Source organism: Microchirus variegatus, assembly GCF_963457635.1.
Source record: "Microchirus variegatus genome assembly, chromosome: 9".
NCBI classification, from domain to species: domain Eukaryota; kingdom Metazoa; phylum Chordata; class Actinopteri; order Pleuronectiformes; family Soleidae; genus Microchirus; species Microchirus variegatus.
In genome coordinates, this window is record NC_139810.1 from 12,333,232 (window position 1) to 12,345,200 (window position 11,969).

The window sequence follows — 11,969 nt, forward strand, 5'->3', positions numbered from 1 at the left end:
GTCAAATTTTGGACGACTTACTAAAGTGTGACTTTTTTGTCAAATTTTGGACAACATACTGACCTATGACTTTTTTTGTCAAATTTTGGACAGCATACTAAACTATGACTTTTTTGTTAAATTTTGGATGACATACTAACCTATGACTTTTTTACGGTGGCCCTGATTTGCAAAACATAAACGCAAATCACAAAACACAAATTCAAATCACAATACACAAATGCAAGGGCCAGCGTTTAGCTCACTTTGTAGAGCTGCTGTCCCATGTTGAGGCAGCAGTCCTTAATGCAAGCTCAAGTCCCACATGGAGTAGACATCACAAAAATATTAACTTGCAAGTAAAGCAGAAAAGACATTAACTCACAGCGATGCCATTTTTTGGTCGACATAGTAAAGTATGACTTTTTTTTGTCAAATTTTGGACGACATACTAACCTATGACTTTTTTGTCAAATTTTGGTCGACATACTAACCTTTGACTTTTTAGTAAAATTTTGGACCACATACTAAAGTATGAATTTTTTTGTCAAATTTTGGACAACATACTAAAGTATGACTTTTTTGTCAAATTTTGGAAGAAATACTAACCTATGACTATTTTGTCAAATTTTGGATGACATACTAAAGTGTGTCTTTTTTGTCAAATTTTGGATGACATTAAAGTATTACTTTTTTGTCAAATTTTGGATGACATACTAAAGTATGACTTTTTTGTCAAATTTTGGTCGACATACTAACCTTTGACTTTTTAGTAAAATTTTGGACGACATGCTAAAGTATGACTTGTTTGTCAAATTTTGGATGACATTAAAGTATGACTTTTTTGTCAAATTTTGGACGACATGCTAAATTATGACTTTTTTGTCAAATTTTGGACCTCATATGACAAAAACTTCATGCAATACTATGTCGTCCAAAATCGGATAATTTTTTTGAATTTTTTTTTTTGCCCAAAAGGTGACCAAAACGTCATACTATACTATGTTGTCATCCTCAATGTCATACTACACTATTTTGTCCAAAATCTGACAATTCTTTTGAAAAAATTTTTTGGGTCAAAAACCTCATACTATACTATGTTCTCCAAAATCAGATAATTTTTTTGAATTATTTTTTTTGCCCAAAGTTTGACAAAAACGTCATACTATACTATGTTGACCTAAATTGGATAATTTTTTCGAAATATTTTTTTTGCCCAAAATCTGACCAAAACGTCATACTATACTATGTCGTCGACCTCAATGTCATACTACACTATTTCGTCCAAAATCTGACCATTTTATTGAAAAAAAAAATAATGGTCCAAAATTTGACAAAAACTTCATACTATAATATGGCGTCCGAAATTGGATAATTTTTTTGAATTTTTTTTTAGCCCAAAATGTGACAAAATACCAAAACATTTTGGTACGAAATTTGACAAAAACGTCATACTATAATATGTCGTCCAAATTCTGAATTTTTTTTTTTTTTTCCAAAATGTGACAAAACATCATACTATACTATGTCGTCGACCTCAATGTCATACTACACTATTTCATCCAAAATCTGACCACTTTTTTGAAAAAAACTTTTGGTCCAACATTTGACAAAAACGTCATACTATATACTATGTCGTCCAAAATCTGATAATTTTTTTTCATTTATTTTTTTAGCCCAAAATGTGACCAAAACATCATACTATACTATGTTGTTGACCTCAATGTCATACTACACTATTTCCTACAAAATCTGACAATTTTTTGGAAAAAAACGTTTTGGTCCAAAATTTGACAAAAACGTCATACTGTACAATGTCGTCCAAAATCTGATAATTTTTTTTTATTTACTTTTTTAGCCCAAAATGTGACCAAAACATCATACTATACTATGTCGTCGACCTCAATGTCATACTACACTATTTCCTACAAAATCTGACCACTTTTTTGAAAAAAAACTTTTGGTCCAAAATGTCATACTATACTATAACATTGACCTCAATGTCATACTACACTATTTCCAACTGGGGATCGTAGTTGTTCCAACCAGGGTTTGAACTCAGGGACTCGGGCCTTCTTGCTGCAAAGGCGAGAGTGCTAACCACTACACCAACCGTGGGTCGTCATTCTGTACTATGTCGTCAACCTCAATGTCATACTACACTAATTCATACAAAATCTGACCACTTTTTTGAAAAAAAACTTTTGGTCCAACATTTGACAAAAACGTCATACTATACTATGTCGTCCAAAATCTGATAATTTTTTTTCATTTATCTTTTTAGCCCAAAATGTGACCAAAACGTCATACTATACTATGTCGTCAACCTCAATGTCATACTACACTAATTCATACAAAATCTGACCATTTTTTGGAAAAAAACTTTTGGTCCAAAATTGGACAAAAACGTCATACTATACTATGTCGTCCAAAATCTGATAATTTTTTTTTATTTATTTTTTTAGCCCAAAATGTGACCAAAACATCATACTATAGTATGTCGTCGACCTCAATGTCATACTACACTATTTCATACAAAATCTGACAATTTTTTTGGAAAAAAACTTTTGGTCCAAAATTTGACAAAAACATCATACTATATGCTATGTCGTCCAAAATCTGATAATTTTTTTTAATTTATTTTTTTAGCCCAAAATGTGACCAAAACATCATACTATACTATGTTGTCGACCTCAATGTCATACTACACTATTTCCTACAAAATCTGACAATTTTTTGGAAAAAAGACTTTTGGTCCAAAATTTGACAAAAACGTCATACTATACTATGTGGTCCAAAATCTGATAATTTTTTTTCATTTAATTTTTTAGCCCAAAATGTGACCAAAACAACATACTATACTATGTTGTCGACCTCAATGTCATACTACACTATTTCCTCCAAAATCTGACCATTTTTTGGAAAAAAGACTTTTGGTCCAAAATTGGACAAAAACGTCATACTATACTATGTTGTCGACCTCAATGTCATACTACACTATTTCGTACAAAATCTGACCATTTTTTGGAAAAAACGTTTTGGTCCAAAATTGGACAAAAACGTCATACTATACTATGTCATCCAAAATCTGATAATTTTTTTTCATTTACTTTTTTAGCCCAAAATGTGACCAAAACATCATACTATACTATGTCGTCGACCTCAATGTCATACTACACTATTTCATCCAAAATCTGACCATTTTTTTGAAAAAAGACTTTTGGTCCAAAATTTGACAAAAACGTCATACTATACTATGTCGTCCAAAATCTGATAATTTTTTTTCATTTATCTTTTTAGCCCAAAATGTGACCAAAACGTCATACTATACTATGTCGTCAACCTCAATGTCATACTACACTAATTCATACAAAATCTGACCACTTTTTTGAAAAAAAACTTTTGGTCCAACATTTGACAAAAACGTCATACTATACTATGTCGTCCAAAATCTGATAATTTTTTTTCATTTATCTTTTTAGCCCAAAATGTGACCAAAACGTCATACTATACTATGTCGTCAACCTCAATGTCATACTACACTAATTCATACAAAATCTGACCATTTTTTGGAAAAAAACTTTTGGTCCAAAATTGGACAAAAACGTCATACTATACTATGTCGTCCAAAATCTGATAATTTTTTTTTATTTATTTTTTTAGCCCAAAATGTGACCAAAACATCATACTATAGTATGTCGTCGACCTCAATGTCATACTACACTATTTCATACAAAATCTGACAATTTTTTTGGAAAAAAACTTTTGGTCCAAAATTTGACAAAAACATCATACTATATGCTATGTCGTCCAAAATCTGATAATTTTTTTTAATTTATTTTTTTAGCCCAAAATGTGACCAAAACATCATACTATACTATGTTGTCGACCTCAATGTCATACTACACTATTTCCTACAAAATCTGACAATTTTTTGGAAAAAAGACTTTTGGTCCAAAATTTGACAAAAACGTCATACTATACTATGTGGTCCAAAATCTGATAATTTTTTTTCATTTAATTTTTTAGCCCAAAATGTGACCAAAACAACATACTATACTATGTTGTCGACCTCAATGTCATACTACACTATTTCCTCCAAAATCTGACCATTTTTTGGAAAAAAGACTTTTGGTCCAAAATTGGACAAAAACGTCATACTATACTATGTTGTCGACCTCAATGTCATACTACACTATTTCGTACAAAATCTGACCATTTTTTGGAAAAAACGTTTTGGTCCAAAATTGGACAAAAACGTCATACTATACTATGTCATCCAAAATCTGATAATTTTTTTTCATTTACTTTTTTAGCCCAAAATGTGACCAAAACATCATACTATACTATGTCGTCGACCTCAATGTCATACTACACTATTTCATCCAAAATCTGACCATTTTTTTGAAAAAAGACTTTTGGTCCAAAATTTGACAAAAACGTCATACTATACTATGTCGTTTAAAATCTGATGATTTTTTTGAATTTTTTTTTTTAGCCCAAAATGTGACAAAACATCATACTATACTATGTTGTCGACCTCAATGTCATACTACACTATTTCGTACAAAATCTGACCATTTTTTGGAAAAAAAGTTTTGGTCCAAAATTGGACAAAAACGTCATACTATACTACGTCGTTTAAAATCTGATAATTTTTTTAAATTTATTTTTTTAGCCCAAAATGTGACAAAGCATCATACTATACTATGTCGTCGACCTCAATGTCATACTACACTATTTCGTCCAAAATCTGACCATTTTTTGGAAAGAAACGTTTTTGGTCCAAAATTGGACAAAAACGTCATAAAAACGTCCAAAATCTGATAATTGTTTTTAATTTACTTTTTTAGCCCAAAATGTGACCAAAACATCATACTATACTATGTCGTCGACCTCAATGTCATACTACACTATTTCATACAAAATCTGACCACTTTTTTGAAAAAAAACTTTTGGTCCAACATTTGACAAAAACGTCATACTATACTATGTCGTCCAAAATCTGATAATTTTTTTTCATTTATCTTTTTAGCCCAAAATGTGACCAAAACGTCATACTATACTATGTCGTCAACCTCAATGTCATACTACACTATTTCGTACAAAATCTGACCATTTTTTGGAAAAAACGTTTTGGTCCAAAATTGGACAAAAACGTCATACTATACTATGTCATCCAAAATCTGATAATTTTTTTTCATTTACTTTTTCAGCCCAAAATGTGACCAAAACATCATACTATACTATGTCGTCGACCTCAATGTCATACTACACTATTTCGTACAAAATCTGACCACTTTTTTGAAAAAAAACTTTTGGTCCAAAATGTCATACTATACTATACATTGACCTCAATGTCATACTACACTATTTCCAACTGGGGCTCGAAGTTGTTCCAACCGGGGTTTGAACTCAGGAACTCGGGCCTTCTTGTTCAAAGGCGAGAGTGCTAACCACTACACCAACCGTGGGTCGTCATACTATACTATGTCGTCAACCTCAATGTCATACTACACTATTTCATACAAAATCTGACCACTTTTTTGAAAAAAATGTTTGGTCCAAAATATGACAAAAACGTCATACTATACTATGTCGTCCAAAATCTGATAATTTTTTTTCATTTATTTTTTTAGCCCAAAATGTGACCAAAACGTCATACTATACTATGTCGTCAACCTCAATGTCATACTACACTATTTCCTACAAAATCTGACCTTTTTTTTTGAAAAAAAACTTTTGGTCCAAAATTTGACAAAAACGTCATACTATACTATGTCGTCCAAAATCGGATAATGTTTTTGAATTTTTTTTTTTAGCCCAAAATGTGACAAAAACATCACGCTATACTATGTCGTCGACCTCAATGTCATACTACACTATTTCGTCCAAAAGCTGACCATTTTTTTGAAAAAAGACTTTTGGTCCAAAATTGGACAAAAACGTCATACTATACTATGTCGTCCAAAATCGGATAATGTTTTTGAACTTTTTTTTTAGCCCAAAATGTGACCAAAACATCATACTATACTATGTTGTCGACCTCAATGTCATACTACACTATTTCGTCCAAAATCTGACCATTTTTTTGAAAAAAGACTTTTGGTCCAAAATTTGACAAAAACGTCATGCTATACCATGTCGTCCAAAAACTGATTATTTTTTTTATTTTTTTTTTTAAGCCCAAAATGTGACCAAAACATCATACTATACTATGTTGTCGACCTTAATGTCATACGACACTATTTCGTACAAAATCTGACCATTTTTTTGGAAAAAACGTTTTGGTCCAAAATTGGACAAAAACGTCATACTATACTATGTCGTCGACCTCAATGTCATACTACACTATTTCATACAAAATCTGACCACTTTTTTGAAAAAAGACTTTTAGTCAAAAATTTGACAAAAACGTCATGCTATACCATGTCGTCCGAAAACTGATAATTTTTTTTATTTATTTTTTTAAGCCCAAAATGTGACCAAAACATCATACTATACTATGTTGTCGACCTTAATGTCATACTACACTATTTCGTACAAAATCTGACCATTTTTTTGGAAAAAACGTTTTGGTCCAAAATTGGACAAAAACGTCATACTATACTATGTTGTCGACCTCAATGTCATACTACACTATTTCCTACAAAATCTGACCATTTTTTTTGAAAAAAAACTTTTGGTCCAAAATTTGACAAAAACGTCATACTATACTATGTCGTCCAAAATCGGATAATGTTTTTGAATTTTTTTTTTTAGCCCAAAATGTGACAAAAACATCACGCTATACTATGTCGTCGACCTCAATGTCATACTACACTATTTCGTCCAAAAGCTGACCATTTTTTTGAAAAAACGTTTTGGTCCAAAATTGGACAAAAACGTCATACTATACTATGTCGTCCAAAATCGGATAATGTTTTTGAATTTTTTTTTTAGCCCAAAATGTGACCAAAACATCATACTATACTATGTTGTCGAGCTCAATGTCATACTACACTATTTCGTCCAAAATCTGACCATTTTTTTGAAAAAAGACTTTTGGTCCAAAATTTGACAAAAACGTCATGCTATACTATGTCGTCCAAAAACTGATAATTTTTTTTATTTATTTTTTTAAGCCCAAAATGTGACCAAAACATCATACTATACTATGTTGTCGACCTTAATGTCATACTACACTATTTCGTACAAAATCTGACCATTTTTTTGGAAAAAACGTTTTGGTCCAAAATTGGACAAAAACGTCATACTATACTATGTCGTCCAAAATCGGATAATGTTTTTGAATTTTTTTTTTTGCCCAAAATGTGACCAAAACATCATACTATACTATGTTGTCGACCTCAATGTCATACTACACTATTTCATCCAAAATCTGACAATTTTTTTGAAAAAAGACTTTTGGTCCAAAATTTGACAAAAACGTCATACTATACTATGTCGTCCAAAATCTGATAATTTTTTTTCATTTATTTTTTTAGCCCAAAATGTGACCAAAACATCATACTATACTATGTCGTCGACCTCAATGTCATACTACACTATTTCATACAAAATCTGACCACTTTTTTGAAAAAAAACTTTTGGTCCAAAATGTCATACTATACTATAACGTTGACCTCAATGTCATACTACATTATTTATTCCAAAATCTGACCATTTTTTGGAAAAAAAACTTTTGGTCCAAAATTTGACAAAAACATCATACTATACTATGTCGTCCAAAATCTGATAATTTTTTGAATTTTTTTTTTAGCCCAAAATGTGACCAAAACATCACGCTATACTATGTTGTCGACCTCAATGTCATACTACACTATTTCGTACAAAATCTGACCATTTTTTTGAAAAAAGACTTTTGGTCCAAATTTTGACAAAAACGTCATACTATACTATGTCGTCCAAAATCTGATAATTTTTTTTCATTAATTTTTTTAGCCCAAAATGTGACCAAAACGTCATACTATACTATGTCGTCAACCTCAATGTCATACTACACTATTTCCTACAAAATCTGACCTTTTTTTTTGAAAAAAAACTTTTGGTCCAAAATTTGACAAAAACGTCATACTATACTATGTCGTCCAAAATCGGATAATGTTTTTGAATTTTTTTTTTTAGCCCAAAATGTGACAAAAACATCACGCTATACTATGTCGTCGACCTCAATGTCATACTACACTATTTCGTCCAAAAGCTGACCATTTTTTTGAAAAAAGACTTTTGGTCCAAAATTGGACAAAAACGTCATACTATACTATGTCGTCCAAAATCGGATAATGTTTTTGAACTTTTTTTTTAGCCCAAAATGTGACCAAAACATCATACTATACTATGTTGTCGACCTCAATGTCATACTACACTATTTCGTCCAAAATCTGACCATTTTTTTGAAAAAAGACTTTTGGTCCAAAATTTGACAAAAACGTCATGCTATACCATGTCGTCCAAAAACTGATTATTTTTTTTATTTTTTTTTTTAAGCCCAAAATGTGACCAAAACATCATACTATACTATGTTGTCGACCTTAATGTCATACGACACTATTTCGTACAAAATCTGACCATTTTTTTGGAAAAAACGTTTTGGTCCAAAATTGGACAAAAACGTCATACTATACTATGTCGTCGACCTCAATGTCATACTACACTATTTCATACAAAATCTGACCACTTTTTTGAAAAAAGACTTTTAGTCAAAAATTTGACAAAAACGTCATGCTATACCATGTCGTCCGAAAACTGATAATTTTTTTTATTTATTTTTTTAAGCCCAAAATGTGACCAAAACATCATACTATACTATGTTGTCGACCTTAATGTCATACTACACTATTTCGTACAAAATCTGACCATTTTTTTGGAAAAAACGTTTTGGTCCAAAATTGGACAAAAACGTCATACTATACTATGTTGTCGACCTCAATGTCATACTACACTATTTCCTACAAAATCTGACCATTTTTTTTGAAAAAAAACTTTTGGTCCAAAATTTGACAAAAACGTCACGCTATACTATGTCGTCGACCTCAATGTCATACTACACTATTTCGTCCAAAAGCTGACCATTTTTTTGAAAAAACGTTTTGGTCCAAAATTGGACAAAAACGTCATACTATACTATGTCGTCCAAAATCGGATAATGTTTTTGAATTTTTTTTTTAGCCCAAAATGTGACCAAAACATCATACTATACTATGTTGTCGAGCTCAATGTCATACTACACTATTTCGTCCAAAATCTGACCATTTTTTTGAAAAAAGACTTTTGGTCCAAAATTTGACAAAAACGTCATGCTATACTATGTCGTCCAAAAACTGATAATTTTTTTTATTTATTTTTTTAAGCCCAAAATGTGACCAAAACATCATACTATACTATGTTGTCGACCTTAATGTCATACTACACTATTTCGTACAAAATCTGACCATTTTTTTGGAAAAAACGTTTTGGTCCAAAATTGGACAAAAACGTCATACTATACTATGTCGTCCAAAATCGGATAATGTTTTTGAATTTTTTTTTTGCCCAAAATGTGACCAAAACATCATACTATACTATGTTGTCGACCTCAATGTCATACTACACTATTTCATCCAAAATCTGACAATTTTTTTGAAAAAAGACTTTTGGTCCAAAATTTGACAAAAACGTCATACTATACTATGTCGTCCAAAATCTGATAATTTTTTTTCATTTATTTTTTTAGCCCAAAATGTGACCAAAACATCATACTATACTATGTCGTCGACCTCAATGTCATACTACACTATTTCATACAAAATCTGACAATTTTTTTGAAAAAAGACTTTTGGTCCAAAATTTGACAAAAACATCATACTATACTATGTCGTCCAAAATCTGATAATTTTTTGAATTTTTTTTTTAGCCCAAAATGTGACCAAAACATCACGCTATACTATGTTGTCGACCTCAATGTCATACTACACTATTTCGTACAAAATCTGACCATTTTTTTGAAAAAAGACTTTTGGTCCAAATTTTGACAAAAACGTCATACTATACTATGTCGTCCAAAATCTGATAATTTTTTTTCATTAATTTTTTTAGGCCAAAATGTGATCAAAACATCATACTATACTATGTTGTCGACCTCAATGTCATACTACACTATGTCGTCCAAAATCTGACCATTTTTTGAATTTTTTTTTTAGCCCAAAATGTGACCAAAACATCACGCTATACTATGTTGTCGACCTCAATGTCATACTACACTATTTCGTACAAAATCTGACCATTTTTTTGAAAAAAGACTTTTGGTCCAAATTTTGACAAAAACGTCATACAATACTATGTCGTCCAAAATCTGATAATTTTTTTTCATTAATTTTTTTAGGCCAAAATGTGATCAAAACATCATACTATACTATGTCGTCGACCTCAATGTCATACTACACTATTTCATACAAAATCTGACCACTTTTTTGAAAAAAAACTTTTGGTCCAAAATGTCATACTATACTATAACGTTGACCTCAATGTCATACTACATTATTTATTCCAAAATCTGACCATTTTTTGGAAAAAACTTTTGGTCCAAAATTTGACAAAAACATCATACTATACTATGTCGTCCAAAATCTGATAATTTTTTGAATTTTTTTTTTAGCCCAAAATTTGACCAAAACATCACGCTATACTATGTTGTCGACCTCAATGTCATACTACACTATTTCGTACAAAATCTGACCATTTTTTTGAAAAAAGACTTTTGGTCCAAATTTTGACAAAAACGTCATACTATACTATGTCGTCCAAAATCTGATAATTTTTTTTCATTAATTTTTTTAGGCCAAAATGTGATCAAAACATCATACTATACTATGTTGTCGACCTCAATGTCATACTACACTATTTCGTCCAAAATCTGACAATTTTTTTGAAAAAAGACTTTTGGTCCAAAATTTGACAAAAACGTCATACTATACTATGTCGTCCAAAATCTGATAATTTTTTTTCATTTATTTTTTTAGCCCAAAATGTGACCAAAACATCACGCTATACTATGTTGTAGACCTCAATGTCATACTACACTATTTCGTACAAAATCTGACCATTTTTTTTTGAAAAAAGACTTTTGGTCCAAATTTTGACAAAAACGTCATACTATACTATGTCGTCCAAAATCTGATAATTTTTTTTCATTTATTTTTTTAGCCCAAAATGTGACCAAAACATCATACTATACTATGTCGTCGACCTCAATGTCATACTACACTATTTCATACAAAATCTGACCACTTTTTTGAAAAAAAACTTTTGGTCCAAAATGTCAAACTATACTATAACGTTGACCTCAATGTCATACTACATTATTTATTCCAAAATCTGACCATTTTTTGGAAAAAAAACTTTTGGTCCAAAATTTGACAAAAACATCATACTATACTATGTCGTCCAAAATCTGATAATTTTTTGAATTTTTTTTTTAGCCCAAAATGTGACCAAAACATCACGCTATACTATGTTGTTGACCTCAATGTCATACTACACTATTTCGTACAAAATCTGACCATTTTTTTGAAAAAAGACTTTTGGTCCAAATTTTGACAAAAACGTCATACAATACTATGTCGTCCAAAATCTGATAATTTTTTTTCATTAATTTTTTTAGGCCAAAATGTGATCAAAACATCATACTATACTATGTTGTCGACCTCAATGTCATACTACACTATGTCGTCCAAAATCTGACCATTTTTTGAATTTTTTTTTTAGCCCAAAATGTGACCAAAACATCACGCTATACTATGTTGTCGACCTCAATGTCATACTACACTATTTCGTACAAAATCTGACCATTTTTTTGAAAAAAGACTTTTGGTCCAGATTTAGACAAAAACGTCATACAATACTATGTCGTCCAAAATCTGATAATTTTTTTTCATTAATTTTTTTAGGCCAAAATGTGATCAAAACATCATACTATACTATGTTGTCGACCTCAATGTCATACTACACTA